This window comes from Myiozetetes cayanensis, unplaced genomic scaffold, assembly GCF_022539395.1.
Source record: "Myiozetetes cayanensis isolate MyiCay16 unplaced genomic scaffold, myiCay2020 scf2-11, whole genome shotgun sequence".
Lineage (NCBI taxonomy): Eukaryota > Metazoa > Chordata > Aves > Passeriformes > Tyrannidae > Myiozetetes > Myiozetetes cayanensis.
The window spans coordinates 37,171,192-37,189,274 of NW_026087411.1; the positions used below are offsets into that span (position 1 = coordinate 37,171,192).

General features: G+C 39.9%; 1 protein-coding gene across 3 annotated transcripts in view; it reads left to right on the forward strand.

Moving 5' to 3' along the window:
• Positions 1 to 447: 447 nt before the first annotated feature.
• The window catches only part of GREM2 (gremlin 2, DAN family BMP antagonist), a 39,156-nt gene continuing 21,520 nt past the window's right edge, over positions 448 to 18,083 (forward strand). The window contains exon 1 of one of the 3 annotated variants that reach the window (XM_050314241.1): positions 448 to 459. The gene's annotated coding sequence lies outside the window, so the exon portion shown is untranslated. Of the gene's footprint in view, positions 460 to 757; positions 995 to 18,083 lie in introns of those variants that run through there. The other 2 variants (XM_050314238.1, XM_050314240.1) reach the window with 2 other exon arrangements.

Below are 18,083 nucleotides of genomic sequence, written 5' to 3' on the forward strand. Positions count from 1 at the left end.
TGCAGGAGATGTCGAATCCTTTTCAACAGGTCACTTAAGTCATCCTGAGCAAAAGGAATACTAGCATCAGTGATGCACCAAGGAATGACAACCACAGCTGCTGTGACTGAATAACCCAAGATTAAGGAAGAGGAGGCTTAGCATCCTGATTCTATTTTCTGTGCATGCCAAGATTTGACGTGTAGTTAACCCAGCTGGGTCTAGGAACCCAAACAACATAAGAAAAGCAAACTCAACTCAGGCAAAGAATGCTTTGTCCTACCTCAGTCTTAGCCCTCAGGTGATAAGGCGCTGCATGCTTTTAATTTTACCAGCTCGGGATATTTTTTTAAATGGTCAGAGAACAAACGTGTCTGAATATTGAGCATGACACAAAATGTCATGAACGCTTAAAGCTGTGGGTCCTTCAGCCCAAGGAGGAAGATGCGAAGGGAAGGAGCGTGTTTTGCGAGATCCAGGGTGAGAATGGCCCTACATAAACAAAGCGCCCGGGATTGGACGTCGTTTTAGGGAAGTGGGGCAGGGGGGAGGAGGTGGGGGGGAGGGAAAGAACGCCTATGCTCCCCAGGTTGAGAAGCCGTCGGGCGGCAGGGAGGAGCGGGGCCGCCCGGAGCGGAGCGCGTGGGGCGACGGAGGGGAGGCGGTCGGGAGGCGGCGGGCGGGCGGGCAGGCCGGTGTGAGCTGTTTGGCCACCGGAGCCAATCGAAAGCGGGGCCTTGATCCTCTCCTCGGGCAGTGGCTGCGCGGAGCCAGTGCCGCGCTCCCCGCAGCCGCCGGGACCGGCACAGCCGCCTCGCTCTCTCCGCGCACCGCCGGCCCCACCGAGCGCCTATGGGCATCTGCAGCCGGCGAAGGCTTCGCACCACCGCCACCAGCAGCAGCGGCAGCGGCAGAGGGCAGCGACCGCCACCCGGCTTCACCGCTCCTTGGGATTTATAGCCGGCGGACGGACCGCTGCGGTCCCCGCTGCGGAGCCTTCCCCGCCTCCGTGCAGGTATGGGGCAGCCGGGGGTCGCCCCGCGCCCTGGCCCGGCATTGCTCCTTTTGCGGCCGGCTCGCTCCCTTCCTCCTCCTCCTCCTCCTCCTCCTCCTCCTTCTCCTTCTCCTCCTCTCTTGCCCTCTTACCACCCCTCCGGGAACTGGCAGCGGGGCCGGCGGGCTCGGTGGCGGTGACAGCGCGGGGCCGCTCCGCCCGCCGCAGCCCCGCCGCGCCGTCCCGCACCGCGCCCCTCGCCGCGCCCGCCGCGCCCCTGCCCGTGCCCGTCCCGGCGCGGGGATCCGCGGCCGCGGCAGCCGGACGGCCCGGCGCGGAGCAGCGCGTCCCGCAACCCCGCCCGTGGGGCGTTTGCAGGGGCGCGGAACGAAATCAGCGAGAGCCGGCGGCGCCGGGGTATGGATGGCTTGCTCCGACCGCCCTGGGAAGTTACCTGGATGGCTCTCTATGGGCTGGCAGCGTCGTGAGTCGCGTCCTCACGCTGCCTCCCAAAGGAGAAAAAAACCCAAAACCACAAAGAAAACCAAACCAAACCAAACCAAACCAAAAAAAAAAACAACGGGGAAAAAAATAAGCTCGTGCTTGAAACCTGTGCCCCTTTGTACCTTTCTTTCTTTGCTTTGGGTTAATGATGGTTTGTGATTATGAAACCCGACGAGGGATCAGCTCCAAGAGCGAATAGCATTACTTTAAGTCATGAGTTGGAAATATACATGTGTGTATACATACACTGGGTTTTTTTCTCCCCTTGCACTTGAGGATTATAATAATACAAACCCGTGTCTGTCTCACAAGGAGCTCCTGCTTGACTTTCTGCTGAGGCTGAGGAAATATTTGCGCCTCTACAGGTCTTACAGAATTGGAGTCACAGGTCTTATAAAAAATTGCAGTGGCATTTAGCTGAACAGCTCTTATTTTTAGCGTGCTATTGTGAAAGTGGTTATATAACTTTGGTGGATTTTTGAGGACAAAATTAACAGCTCATAACAACTTAAACCTCTTTTTTCTCTGAAAGAGGAGAAATAAACAGAACAAAAGCCCAATGAGTAGGATCTGGTGAACTTCAGCCCAACAAATGGTCACAGTAGAGATTCCCTGAGAAAAAGCACCAGGTTATGAATCCCATAGTCCTTCCAAGAATCACGAAGCAGCAGGTGCAAGACCAAGCAATGTCAGCTCAGAGCCCCAGCTAGCAAGCTGGTTATCAGGCTGCATCAAGGCTGTTTCTTGCTAAAACAGGTTGAAATCAACATTCATATCCAAGTCTTGTGTTCCCATCAGTGCCAATACAATACAGATACTATGTTCCCTTGGGGGATTAGTTTGTTGCTTGAACTTAAAGAAGTACACACAGCCTGGAGTGCTTGCTTAGAGCTCTTGATGTGTTTTAGTGCAGATGCTTCACTTTCAAAACTTGGTTCCTGGCTCTCAGACTAATCTTTCTTAATTTCTTTCAAAGACTGAAAAAGAATAATACCCTAAGATTTTAAACAAATGCTATGAGAAAATAACTGAGTAGAAGTAAGGAACATCAGTCTGCTTATTACTGAGAGCCAGGACATGAGGGTGCTGTCTCAGTGTTCAGTCTCTGAACAAGGTATCTGTCTCTCACTGTTACTGCATGGTCCTCATGAACTGCTGTCATCCAAGAGGTGCAGTGAAGTCCTAAGTTCTAAACATTTGTGCATGATTATTGTGCAGCTGTAGAGAGTGGACTGGTTTACTAAATCTCTTTTGTAGGATGAGCAAGAAACCTAGCAAGTAGAATTTTGCCTTCTCACCTCTGTTGCAGCCCGCTGTTTATGCAGAGCTATTGTATGCAGGGAGGAGGTGTATCTGGTAGCAGCGAGGTTTTCTCAGCCTTCCATTGCAACATGATAAGTAAGTGAAAGATGTGTCAGTGAAAAGCATCAGTAAGACCTCTACAAAGGTGGTACAAAAATAAATGTCATTAACCCTAGATTTTGAGCGGATTGATTGGTTTGGCTGAAATATTTTCTTTCTGTTTATCCTTTGAATAGACTGTGCATGACTTTAAGTGTGGAATAGAACAAATGTATGAGAAATTTAAAAATTAAACCATGGAAATTTTTATTTTCTTAGTATCAGATGAGGGTAAAAATTGATATCTGAAATACCCACTGAACTCTGCAAATACATTGGAAATTGCTTGGGTTTAGTCACCATTTGTCAATGCCTATCCAGATCTTCATCCTTTGTAGCAAATAGTCCTGTTGTAGTCTTGTGTAATAAGTTTGGTAACTGGTCCAATTCCAACTGCTCAGTTTCATAGTTCTTTACATTACTGCTGAATTCACATTAAAATAATTCTAACCCAAGCATTAGAAACTGGCAAATTCCGATTTCAAATTGGTAAATTGGTGTTTATCCATTTCTGATGCTTGAATTAGAATTATTTCAATGAGCAGTTCAAGTCTGTAACAATCGAGCAGTTCAAGTCACTGTGCACCTTTACTGACATCTGAAGAGGTATCTTCAACAGCAGCACAAAAAGGTCGTTCCCTTCACTCACAGAGGCTCATGGGTATGGTGGAGCATTTATATTAGCATTGTGGTTCATGTCAGGAGTGGGCTTTTGATGCCCCTCCTCCAGTTCTTCCCACTTACTGTCCATCTCCTTATACCTCATGGTGGGCCAGCTGAATTCCTTTAAGATGAATCTAAACTAGAAGATATGGTTGAGTCACTGCTGGAAATACAGTCCAAGGAAGCAGATCAGAGCTAGCCTGAAATAAAACCCTATAAAATACATACAGTGTCTTGTGCGCTTAGATGTTTTGCTCTTCCTGTCTGTTCCTGTTGGACTGTGCTAGCTGTTAAAATAGACATGGTCCATTTGCAGCATGCCAGTTCTGATGTACTGCACCATCTAAAGCCAATTCTAGCCATCTTTCCCAGGAGTGTGGGCTAGTTCCTGCTTCTTGCACCACTGCTGACATATGTGTTACCAAGAAACTCCTGGCTCAGCAGAAGAGCACAGCTGTTCAACCAACTATGGCTGTCCTGTTTGTATATATATTCACACTGAGATCTCTTCAGTTCCAAATGAGGATGGTTAATTTTTTTTTGTAGTCTGGCATGTGATAGTGGGAACTTTGGATAGTGCAGCCTTGTACTTGTCCTATAGATGTGCTTGTCAGCTGGTGCTTCATGTTTGCCTGTAACTGGCCAAAGCCTGTCTGTGTACAAAGGTCCATAAGGCTGTTTATATTCCTCATTTCATGTGGAAGTGGTGAGAAATGCTGTCCTGAAACTTTAAAACTGTCATTTAGAAGTGCTGCTCCATGTTCCCTGGGTGCAGCATTGTGGCTGACTAGATCTCCTGCAAAGCAAAAAGCATTGCTTAGGATACCCTGTGGAGGTATTTCCTGGGTCCCAGCACATGATGGGAATCATGCTCTGACCCTGGAATCCAGTCCAGTTGCCCCAGGCAGGTGGAAATGTGTGATACCCAGGGAGATGTGTAGGAACATCCACAGTTTGATTAAAACATGCTAAACTTTTTTTTCTGTAGTTTTCACCGTAATGAGAAAAAATTCCATTCTCTGTTGTTTGGTGATTTGTATGGCTTTTTACAGTTTCATGGTTTTCTTTAGTTTGCTTCTTTGGGGAAAATTATTTTAAATAGAAAAATGATTCTGTTAATTATAAACAGGTATCTCTTGTATGAAAGCATACTTACTAGAAAATATATTATCGGAGCAATCAGGGATCAGATCCTTCTCTCTCTTAGTGAGGGATCAGGTCCTTCTCTCACTTAGTAACAGAATATCGTTGTCCTTGCTGCAGAAATTGGACTTCTTACCAACTCTTCAGTTTTACACACATTTTCACAGGATCACGATGGAAGTGATAGGGTTGCACATGTAGGGCATGAATGATACAAAGATTCTTCTTGTGACTGCTCCAAGACTGCTTTTAAATCACAGAAAATGTTGTGCTATTTGGAAGAATAGGAAGTGAGAAACAAGAGAGCGTTTCCTTCTCACATGGCTGTATTTCTATAGCTAGAGGTTGTCAACTCCAAACCTTATTTCAAGGCATAGCTTCTCTGTGGGATGAAGTATAGATTTTAACATGAGTTGTGTAGATGATGATATGTCACTTGAAACCATGGTGTTTCTTGTTCTCAATGCATTAAGTCTTCTATTATCATTTTAAAGAAGATTTTTGATGCCTGTTTCAGAAAGGGAAGCAGACCATAAAAATCTGTCTTGCTCCAGGACATTAAAACAGAGGGCAATCTATCTTTCAATATCGGGTGTGATACAATCATGGCAACTTCAGTTGTAACCTGTCTTTCTCAAAAAGTCATCTTACAGCACTTACTTTTAATATTATTTTTTTTTTCTTCTAGGCTTAACTGTATTTATCTGTGACATTCTGAATGTTTTGTTCTTTGTTGATGTCTACATAACATTTCTAAGAGTTATAATGATGTATTTTAGATTAGTCATAAAAGTAATGGGGATTTCCTAAGGTCAGTTTTTCATATAGACTGTGCTGCCATATAGAATTATTTATATTGTAAATGTATGTTGTATATAGAAATATGCATGCTACTGTCTTTACTACAAACTTGTTTTTAGAGAAAGAAAAATAGTAAATTTACATCTCATTCCAGACAGTTTTAAAGTTATTATTGTTTAGGAAGTGAGTATTTTAAGAAACTATATTTTGTAATGGAACTTATGGAAATTAAAACTGTGATATCTTCAAATAGAGAAAGACTTGTAAAGATTTTGTTTCTGTCTATTTTGTGTTAAGGAACTGAGGGAAGTAAAGTACACTGGGAAAGGGAAATATATTATTTACCCTCCAAATTTCATTTTGGAACCAGTTTTTATTGAGTGTGATGGGCAGTGCACAAATACAACATCAGTCTGTGGATTTAACAGCAATAAATCTTAAAAATTTCCTGAATTTTTAACATCTCTTAAAACTTGGAAACAACATTTTTTACAGCTCATGCAGAACGCCTTGTTGACCTTGTCTTGTACAAACACTTACTAGAGTTGGAAAACTGTGTTGAGTGGGTCTAGATATGAACTAGTTGCCCTTCTCCATTTATGTGGAGTTTTGTTGTGGATTCCAGCCGTGTCTAGTCTATCATATTACCCTGCTTAAGTGCTATTATGATAATGCTATATAGCCTGATATTCTGCAGTAGTGCTAACAGAAAAATAAACAGCATTGTAAAAATTCTGCATGGCCATTTCTGGCATGAAACTGCAGGGTTTTTTCCTGGTACAAATCTCAGACCTAATCTCATTTCCAGTGAGGCCAAAACACTAGTTTGGCTTAGAGTTAAGCAGGATCCTGCCCATAAATCTGGCCAGTCTCCATACAGATAACATCTGGAAAGTTGTCATTTAAAAATATGTGGGAGAGCTTGGGATAGGGGTGTAAATAGTGGGTCAAAGCTTCTATCCAAAAAGGAAAACAACCAAGCTCTCAGATGTCAGACATCTTTGCTCTAGGCATGTTTTTTGTTATGATCCATCTAGCGTTGTCAGTTCCTGTTCCGTCAACATAACTTGGAGCTTAATGTCCTTTGAGAGGAACAAGAGGAGGTTGACAGGCAAAGAAGAGAGGGAATAATGTTGCACGACTTAATGGATGCATCCAATAAAGTCTCCTAATAAAGAGAGAGATGGCTATCACTTGTATTTCAACTTAATTTGTTCTCTGGCTGACACCTTTCGGATTACTACACACAATGGATTTGTACTAAGCATGTTTGTTGACTTTGGTCTATATTCTTCATTAATGAAGTCTATGGAAACTTTGTCTGATCTTTCAGTGAGAACAGCTTTTGCCGAGATAGTCTGAAGAGTGCCTACTTGCAAACTGAAACAAATTGTAAACATCTTGGATTCCATGTAGACAGGGAAAGATTGTTGATCTGCTGCTTTAATACTTCCATTCCTTACTGAAGCTGAGCCTTCAGGAAAGTCATAGCTCAGAATTTCGTAGCTTGTGACTTCTTAAGAGTGGCTGAAGATCAATTCAAATGTCACGGAAACTGATTATTAGGAAAATTAATTATTTTGTTCAAGAATCACAGAACATATGTGAAAATATCACCCTTGTGTGCTATTTTTGTTATATGCAAAGACCCTTTTTCTATAGAAACCATCAAGCAGACAAGACAAATGCACGCAATTGGAAATTGTACTAGTTTATGCTACCTGTCTTGCTTTCAGATTACCAAAGTCCATTCAGTCACACAAAGTTATTTAATAACTCAATCTAGATATTTTGGTTTTTCTAACTGTAAAACAAAACCCACCTCTGTCTACCACAAATTCCTCTCAAATGAAGAGAAGCTTTAAATAAAAACCATACCATATAGATACCATTTTGTTTTCTTTATCCACTTCTTAAAAACAGTTGTCTGCACTTGATGTTCTTTCTTCTCAAAGGAGCACTGAAAAAGCTCCTAGACAAACTACAGTCTACTGTTTTCTGAATTCTACATCCAAAATTCCAGTTGCTTTATCCTTCAACTCAGGTAGACTGCTTCCAGATAGAAAAATATTTTTATGTTGGTGTTTCAATAACTGACTTAAAAAATGTGATACATGTGAACACTATTTTGAGTACCTATCAGAAATTGCCAGTCTTTTCTTTTTAAAAATAGCCTTGTTTCTTTTCAGTATAAAAATATAATTTTGTATAAAACTTCTTTCTTTGGAAACAAGTTTATTGTGTCATTCCAAGTTGAGCCTAATTCTTTTCTGGACATCTCTAAAGTTTCTTTAAAAGAAGCATATGATATTACAGGAAGAATGTTCCTCTTGTTTGCCAGGGAGCTGTACTATGTTTACTATAATAAGATTAAAGGAAATTTGAAAGTCAACGCTAGCTCAGTGGGAAACTGATAAACACACGTTGTACTTGCAGGAACACTCTGCCCAGTAGCATTAGGAAATTTATCACTATTTATTTAGCAGTTCGGACTCTATCCGACAAACAGATTTGGTGTTCATTTAAAACTACACCAGATACTGAAAGACTTGACAATATGGATGTGATTTGTGGAATCTGAACTGTTATCCTGGCATAGCCATCTCAGGCGGCTTAGGATTGGGAATCTCATAGCATGGTCTGTCAAAATAAGAAGTCCATAAGCTTATGGATCCTGTTGCTTTCCCGAGACTGTGGTTTGATTGCTGGCACTTCTGGTTAGGTCAAGTGTTACAGCCACAGTCATAAACAGTGATTTTTAGAATTTGAGCAAGCTAGACAAGGGTGTAGCTCCTTGGAAAAGTTATTCTGGAAGAGGTAAAACCAGCAATGTGTCTGGATCCATATCTGGCATTGGCAGGCTTTACTCTTGAGAAGCAATGGCAATCCAGTTTTGTATTTACTGTTTGTTTATTTGTGCCTTGGCCAGTGTTTAAAGTAGAGAGTGATTTCTGGAGAAAGAAAAGACCACAGGGATGACTTTCCATTTCCAAGTGCCTGTTAAGAGGTCATTTTTACATGGTCACAAGTGCTGCTTACAAATCAGTAAAACAGAATTAAGTAATTTTGCTATGAAATGCATGCGGGAATTTTTTTTTTTTTTTAATATTAGGATTAGAGGGGAATGCATAATCATGGTGTGATACAAAAGCTACTCTTGTAAATTTTTTCATCACTCCAAACTGGCAGATCTCTTGGAAAAGTGGGCAGCTACTCACTGTGTGCTTCTGAGCACCACAAAAAGCCAGTGGATTACTCCCACCTTGTGTTGGTAATTAGTAGGAACTGCGGGATGAAGTCTCTATTGGTTATGGAAGCTACTATTGTAAGCTGTTCATGCTATGTAAGGTAATAAATTTATTTGATAAATAGGTTATTAGGGAAATTAGTTAATTTCTGTGCTCCTCTCAACTATGAAATTTCTTAAATTGCTAAAAAGCAAGGATCACTCTTTGTATGAATTTTCATGTATTTGTATGCTACCCATGAAGTCACACCAAAATACTTGTTTCTTCTCATGTTTAAGATGTGAATGTGAGCTCCTGACCTGCATGAGATAAATTTGAGTTTGAAGTAATCTATCTCATCCTGTTCAACACACTTGTGCTGTAGAGGAATAGTCTTATTTCCCCCTCATTCCTCTCCCACCCAAAATGGACTTTAAAGGTCTATGGAATCACTGCAGGTGACCTTTCCCAACCAGCTGAGTTATTGTTACTGGGAATTTTTACTCTGGTTTTGGGTGATCTGTTCAGGCAATAGAACTGCAAATGCACAGGCGAGAAGTCCACACCAAGGGTTTCCTATCTCAAACGAGACTGCTGAGTATCTAACTGCAATGGCAGTGCAGGCTTCCGGCCATAGCTGGGGCCAGATCTTCTGCAGATCTGTCCTCAGCAACTTCAGCTGCAGATGGAAGGAATCTCTATCTTCCTTTGTTATTGGGTAAAAGAGAGTATTGCCTGTTTTGGCTCTTCTGCTTAGCTTCATCCACGTAGATAGACTACAATCGGAGTGCTTGCAGTTTGCAGTGTTATATACAAATTGCCAGTTCATCTCCCCACTCAGACACCAGCATCATTTACTCATATAAATAACTGGTAGCAGTCAACACGACTGACTTAAGCTCTGATTTATCTGAATGTGTAAAATATAGGGAGTTTGAGATGCTAATGCCATGCTTGTTGCTTCCCCCCTTTCCCCAAATTTAGATGTATTTGTTAAGAACATTGAAACGTACTGGTCATTGTATTTATCATAGGTTTAGATTTATTGTTACTGTTTACAAAAAAACCCCATATAAGTTGGTTTTTATTGTCACATTAGAATACGAATGGTTAGACATACTAATTAAAGAGAAGCTTATTTTCTCAATAAAAATGAACTGTAATTGAATATTCTTTGGTTATGAAGTGCTCCAAATTAGATTTTTTCCCCAATATATTTATTTATCCATTAAAAACGTTGGAAAACTGGCTTGCTTTACCATGATTAAGACTGATGTCTTAATTTGGGCAACAGATACACTACTGACTTTGAACTTCTAGATGCATGGTAACGTATATAGCAGTTAGTCACACAGCAATGCTGGTAGGTTTTTTTGGGTGAGAATCATGCTTCAGTTTTGCTCTTAAATTAAGTACTGTCTTCATACTGATTGTAAATCTTTCCTAAAGCTTCTGTGATGGTTTTTTGATTTCAATGCATGGCCAACTTCTTTGAGGTGACAGAATCTAATAGTCTCTTAAATATGTGTCATGGTTTAACCTTGTCTGGCAGCGAAGCTTCCCACAACCCCTTGGTCATTCCTCTCCCTGCTGGGACTGGGGAGAAAATCAGAAGCGTAAAAGTGAGAAAACTTGTGGGTTGAGGTGAAGACAGTTTAACAGGAAAAGCAAAAGCTGCACATGCAATAAAAGTAAAACAAGGAATTCATTCATTACTTCCCATGGGCAGGCAGGTGTTCAACCATCCCCAGGAGAGCTGGACTCCATCACAGGCAACGGTGACTTGGGGGGACAAATGCCATCACTCTGAACATGTCTTCTACCAGCTTTATATGCTAAGCATGACACCATATGGTCTGGAATATCCCTTGTGTCAGCTGGGGTCAGCTGTCACGGCTGTGTCCCCTCCCAGCTTGTACACCCCCAGCTTTCTCTCTAGTGGGGTAGGACGAGAAGCAGGCAGAAAAGGCTTTGATGCTGTCCAAGTGCTGCTTGGCAATAACTAAAACATCTCTGTGTTTCTTCACAGCTACTGTGAAGAAAATTAACTCTGTCCCTGCCAAAAACAGCAGAAAGTGTTAATGGTCCAGAAGGTATCCGTGCTTTGTTATGCTGCCAGTGGTTATGCCCATGTGGTATCAGTAGTTAGGCATAGGTCTAAACTTATGCTGAAAGGATCATATTGCCCTTGGCTCTGCTTCTGGCCACTAGGTTGTGTCTTAATTCCATTACAGCCTTTCTTTGTGCCCTCTGGCATGTCTAAAATGGTATACACTCAACACGTGGGAAACTGGCTCAGAAACGGTGCTGTAAATGTTGATGTAAGTGTTCAAAACATTGTATGTCCTCTAGCTGACAAGACTCATAGGTGCAGACTACTCAGTGTCTTGAAAACCCTGTTAGAACTGGGTGGCCTTAGTCGTCTAGGTACACATACTTAGTTGCTAAGTGTGGAAAATCTTTGGAAAATATTGTTATTTAAGAGACAGCTCAAAGACCAGCATTCCCAAATTTTCTGAACAATGACATTGGCTAATGAGGGTGAGGAGACCCTGGAACAAGTTGCTCAAAGAAGCTGTGTATATCCCATCACTGCAAATGTTCAAGGCCAGGTTGGATGGTGTTTTGAGAAACCTGGTGTAATTGAATGTGTCCCTGCCCACGGCAGGGGGATCGGACTGGCATGTCCCTTCCAACCCTGGTTGTTCTGTGATTGTATAATGCTGTCATTGTTTGAACAGAACCTTATGGGTCACTTTATGAGTTGTAAAAACTGTTACTGTCATTGAACACTTTTTTTAAAACAGTTTAAAAAACTAAAGTGCTTCTCATGTAAGTAAATATGAATAATATTTAAAAGAGGTAACTATGGCCTAACACGTAGATGCAGAAAAAAAAAAAGTTAGTTGTTTTGCTTTTCTGTAAAGCCTATAAGGATGTGAATTCTAATGCGGATTTGCACACACTGGATTAAATTAACTCCTGCACAGAGAAGTAGAACAGTGTATTACTTGAAGACAATGCAAATATACTTTTACACTTAAAAAGCCCAGCAGTGGTAACCATGTCTCTCCAGTGTGTATTGCTGTTCTATCTTCATTATTTAACATTTCTAACCTGGAACATCCAAAGCTTTTGTTTATGGTTTACACAAGGCCATCTATACCTCTAAAATATGATTTTACTGTAGTAGAAGAATGAGACAACAGCTGCTAATTGACCTTTTTTGCTAATTGACCTAATTGCACTTTTCTCTTTGGAAGCAGAATATTTAAACCCAAGTACTGTAAAGTAGGGAGGAAAGGGTTTTCTTCTGATTAATTGAATTATTCCATACGTAGATTGTTCTGAAACATTTCAGTTATACCTTTTGCTCTGTATGATTTTGAGGGTAGTTCTGAGTCAACATCATATTTAAATGGTAACTTTCAAAATAGCTTTTTACCTACTTAGTTTTATGATAAAACTTGCATAATTTAATTCTGAAATTATTCTGACAGCTTTTCCTGACTTTCACATATTATAAAGGTCAGAATTAATTTCAAAGTTGAGTTAAACTAGCTTAGGTACTTTGAGATATGGAGTTACCCTATCAAAGATACATCCACTAAAGAGTTGACATTAACACTTCTGAACTTCATTCTTTAAGAGTCACCGTATTTATAGCAAGATAAATGCACTTTCAGCTTTAATTGCACAGAGCAGCAAAAGCATCCTTTGGATAGTCTGAGTAATCTAAAATACATCTTATCTGCTAAACCTCAAAGGATCTATTTATTCAAGAAGTTTGGAAAATTTAAGGGATGTATACTTAGAGCCTGGATTTCAGAACATACAATTGCTACTTGTACATTTTAACAGGATTCTTAATTTAATAAATAGAATGTTTTAAACATCATAAACTGTATATTCACAGAGTTTACAGGAAAGATACCATGGCATGCTAGAAATTTGTAAGAGAACTTGAAAAGTACATTCCAGAAAAAAATCCAAACAGATAATGTAACTGAAAAAAAGGAAAATACAAATAGTGACAGAAATGAAAAGTGAGTTAAGCTTTTCAGTGGACTGACTTAAATTCCTGACTGTTTGTGGCTTCATAGTGTGTGTGGGTTCAGCAAGTTTTTGGGGCTTTTTAAACTAGCTTTAGGATTTTCTTTTATTCATGGCAAACTATTCTGCTCATTCATTGGTTTTTAAAGTATTTTTACATGGGAATTCAACACGATACCTAATAAATACTTAGTAGGTGCATCTTTACTGTAAGATATCTGGCTGTAAGCCAAAAATCTCTTAGGATATAATCTTTTTCTTAACTTGCTGTTGTTAAGGCTTTTCATTAAGAAGTCAAGTGGGATTTATTCCTTCATAGACTTCCTTGGTTAGCATATGTGAGTGAACTCATATCTAACCACTAGTAGATTTTATGTTGTGTAACCTTTACAAGTATTCATTGCATGTTAACTCTTGACAGATAAAATTACTTATTCACTATTGACTTACCTTTGAAGGATGATTTACTTTGTCACTATTGAGTCATCTCCATGCTATGTTGAGGCAGCAGTCTCTTTCCAGATCATCTTGTGGCATTCAACTATTGCCCTGATACAGAATTGTAGTTAGAGGTCTGCAGAAGGAAAGTGCAGGAGAAAAGGGAGAAAGACAAATGTTGGCATGGTTTTGAATCTGTGCTGAAGACAGCAATCACCAGTGTCTGCAAAGAGGAGGGTTGTACATTCGTAGATTTTGCTTGCTCCTGTTCATTGGGAGCTCTGCAGAACACAGTAGGGATGTGGGGAGAGCAAGGCAATGTATTTAGCCATTTTTTCTTTCACAGATTTTGCTCATAAAATTTCAGTATTCTGACACACACACACACACACACACACACACACACACAAAAGTCAGGAATCAAGAATAGCAGTGACATTGCCTCTCTGTCTCGGTCACCTTCCCATATCAGCTTAACCTTTACTTAAAACATGCCTGTTAGCCCAACCTTGCATATATATAAGACTTACAATAAAACCTTGATTCATGCATAAGTTAACGAAAGGAGCATTTTACTCTTATGCTGGAAATTTCAGCACAATCTCTGAGTACCTTAAGAAGAATTTAAATGTATCTGGCCCCTCTGGCACTGCTTAGATATGTGGAGGGTAAAAGTAGCCTTTGCCTTCTTTCCTTCCACCTATTTTCACTATGCAGAAGACTGGCCTGTTATGAAGGTCAAAGGAATTCTACAAATAGCAATGCCTAGAGTGCTAGTTTGTAAACATGGAACCCCGAACTTTTTGTTTCATGTTGGGCAAGTAGCCTTAAACCTTTTTCTTAGAGTGCTTAGACTTTCCTCTGCTTAACGTTACGAAGGCTAAAATTTTTGCATGGTCCTTGCTCAGGATGTGGAGCTGTGAAGATAGATTAGCCTGACACTCTGAATTTAATATGGCTTGCAGAGAAGCAGGTGACTAAAATCTAAGATAAACTGCTTTGTGGTCACCTGCCTAGGTGGCTTCCAAAGAAAATGAGGTTCTCTGTAGACTGAGCTGCAAAGTCTAATGGAAGTGCAAGTCCTGGTTTTCCAAAGCACCTGTTTTTGAATGTAAAACTTAGCAACCTAGATAATTCAGTAGTGAGCAGCACTCTCAGGAGTTGTAAGGACTACTGAAGAACACAAAAATTAGATGTCTGGTAGCAGGAATTCCATAGGTGAGGCAGACAGCTGCACTCCTTGTGCTGCCAATAGGGAGGGTTTGGGGATCATGTTTAAAGTGTACATCAGTGTACCAGGGAGGGAAATTATTAAACTTCAGATAATTCTGAAGAAATGAGTGTTTAAAAAACTTTGCAACTTATGAGCAGAGGCTTCTGCAGAATTGTTTGGGAAAATAAAGGGGAAAAGAACAATTAAGAAATGCTGCAAGATGCTGCTTAATGTTCCCATTTTTGGATGTATCTACTGAGATTTTCACTCTATAAGGAGAAAGGTGCAACTGCAGGCTGTGGAGGATCACTATGAGGGTTGAATGCATAGGTTAAATTACACTCTGGAACTAAAGTTGATAAGGTCCTCAGAGCTATAAGAAGATGTAATTAGATCCAAAGTACAGCTAGACACATTTTACCCCCTCCCCTCTACTGTCAAGCCCTTATATAGGGAACGGCCCCTGGTGCCAGAATGTCACAGTTCAGAGCTGGTGAGCCTTTCAGGGGCCATTGGGATTTCGCAGATGCTTTTGAGGATCACTGAACATGATTTTACTTCAAGGTGAGGAAGTCCTGTATAACAACCAATTTTACAAGTCCAAAGTTCATTTGGGAGTTGTGCACACAAAGGAACACAGATACTGAATTCTTCACTGATACTGTATTAGCCTTGCATGAGGAGAGATTAGGATCAGCCCTTCTTTGCTGAAATGATTTGCCTGGTACTGCCAACTGGCAGTAACTAGGTCCTTCCAGCCAGGAAATTACCAAACAAGACATTTGTATTATTAAGCCAGCAAGTAATGCACACATTGTGGGAAAACTACCATTAGCTTCAGGAAAGCAGTTATTTGTCACCATTACTCAAAGTCATGGCTTCAGATGATCTGGTATCTCTGGTACCTTCAGATGGTCTGGTATCGCTGAAGTAAACCCTAATCAGATCTTTATTTGATTCAAGTCAGAAGTGTAAATCAATGGAGTGTGGGGTGATTCCAATTACATTTACATATTTATTGCTTTAGAATTGCATGGCAGTCATGCCATAAAGAACTCCTCACTTCTTTACATTTTCTCCCCTCAAAAAGTTGTATTACAGCTCTTTCTCCTTCTTCACTTATTTCAGTGTATTACCCACAAGGATAATCCATTAAGTTCTTACTAGATCCCAATATCTAAGGTCATGGAAAAAGACAACATTAGGAAATAATTATCTGTAGTGTGTTGATACTAAATTACTGTAGACTCAAACTTCTTAGAAAGGCATATAATGGGACATGGAACCATTTTCAGATGTCCCATGTGAGCTTGTGGGGCAGCTCTGCTAATTTTCATAAGCAAGAAAAGTTAGAAAACAGAAAGGTCTTGGGTTACCATTGGGTTAAAGAATTTTGTTGGACTCGACATCTTTAAAAAGAGGGAACTTGTTCAGTCTTACAGGCTTTTAGGGGATACCTTTTTGGCTATGTTTTATAGAACCTCTTCAGATATTGGTGCTCTTGTAAAGCCAAGGGCTACTGTAGCCTAGATTAAAACTAACTAGGCTAGATTTATTTGGTTTGTCACACTAAGCAGAAAACATTCATTTGTGGAGTTTTCTCTTCCCTTGTCCTTTCTTTTACTCTTTATAGCCAGATGAAGTTTAAATAATTAAAAGTTTAGTACAATTTCAGATATAAAAAATAACTACAGAAGTAGCATGATACTAAGTACAAATGAAAAATAATTTGAATTGGAATTGCAAGGTATTCCAAGTACATAAATGTTGTTAATCGATTATTTTAAGTTTACTTTCTGATAAACATTTATTTGGTGTGATTTTTTTCTTTTTTATTTTTCATCTGTCAGCTGTCACAATAATTCATCTGTAAACATTTGCTGTTTCCTTTGAACTTATCAAGTATTTTTAATAGCAGTACTTTTTTGTCCACTTGAACTGTGTCAAATATCAGCAAATCTACCTGAAGACAGATCCCTGCCTGGTCTAAATGACTGTATATTTTAAACCTCAAACATTTTGTACTGATAGTCCCACAGAGTAAAATTATTGTCTTTACTTAATTGAAATATTCTTTTTTCTATTCACTTTAATGAAGTAAGTATTTGTCAGATTAAGCCTTTAAAATACTTTTAAATACATATTTGCAGAGAATCTGCCCACCTGCCATTTTTTTTCCTTAGATAATACAGTAAACAGCTGTGTGGAACTTTTTGTTAGTAGAAAGCATTGCAGTACTGCCTAGTGCATGAAGCCTTGCAGATTCTTCTCATCCTCTGCTGTACTGATCTGTTTAAGGATTCTGTCTTGTATAAATCTTCCCTTTTGTTTCAGTCCTACGGTTATTCCTTGGCAATGAGTGATGTATTTTTTATTAGAATATGGACACGTAAAAACGTTGCATTGGTTTACAAGGGAGATGCAGCATTGATTTAGAAATCATACCACAGCAGTTGGTTTATCTCAGAAATAATAGTATAATGGTTGGCTAAATAACAGTAAATAAATAAGAACAGTACATAATATCAAAAAAAAAATAATATTGGCATTATGGGTTGCTCTTAGGTGAACGACACTTTCCTGGCTTTTAGTAAGCCACACACTGCAATGTCACCCCACTTCTTTAAAGTAATCAGAGATATTAGACTATGTCCAGGTAAGGGAGCAGTTTCTCACAGGGAAAATGTTGAGGAGATGCCTTTATTCTCTAGGCTAATTTTAGAGTATTAACAACAATAAGCAAATCAAATTTCAAAGCTTTTTCTTCAAATTTGGAAGGATAAAGGCAGATGGGAAAACTTGAATTCTATTCGAATGGGTGTTCAGTTTCTGTTTGAGGGCAATTTCATTAATTTATTTGTTGTGCTCTGTGGGAAAGGGAGTGTTGGACAGTGGGTACAGCTTCACAGGGTATTGCTGTGCTTGTGCGACAAATACCATAGCTTTATGATAACAGCTGTTGACAAAGTATTCCACACCTGTTAATTACAGGTATTACAAATAGAGAGGAATTTGGGTGTTTGCTGTCATGAGGACATTACAGATGTTTTGTTCCGTGCAAACTTCTGTAGCTGGCCTCAGGTCTTCAAGGACATAGTTGTTTATGGGTCTGTTCTGTCCTCTGGGTGAGAAGCCACTCAAGTGCCCCATTCAGTTTCAGAATGTGGAATTTGGCTGTTCCATCAGCTGGTGTCACAGCAGCAGTGCTGTTGCCAACCTTCTAATTCAATGTGTCTGTCACTCTGTTTCCGAAGGGACTGTGAGGAAGAAGTATGATATGGTGCAGTATTTCCATCTTATCATCTACCCATCCTGTCTAATTAAGCAGTTTTGACTCCTCTGCCTCAAAGTCAGCCCTCAAAGATTGTTTAAAACTGTGACAAATTAGCCTTATGTGGAAAATGGTCTCTATGTGTTTTAGGAAACCTAACATTTTCTAATGATTTATAAATTACATTCACCTTTTTCAAAAAATAAACAAGGCAATGTTTCCTCTAACTAACTGAAATTTTGGGAAAACCAAGACATTCTGCAAAATCTTGTCTTCTTTTGCCAACAGTGGAATGTTACACGAAAGTTAAATATTCTGCCTACAGCAAAAGAAGTCAAAGTCTTTAATTCTGAAACTATCTGATAGTATCTGTGTTATAAACCTGGTAGGTTCACA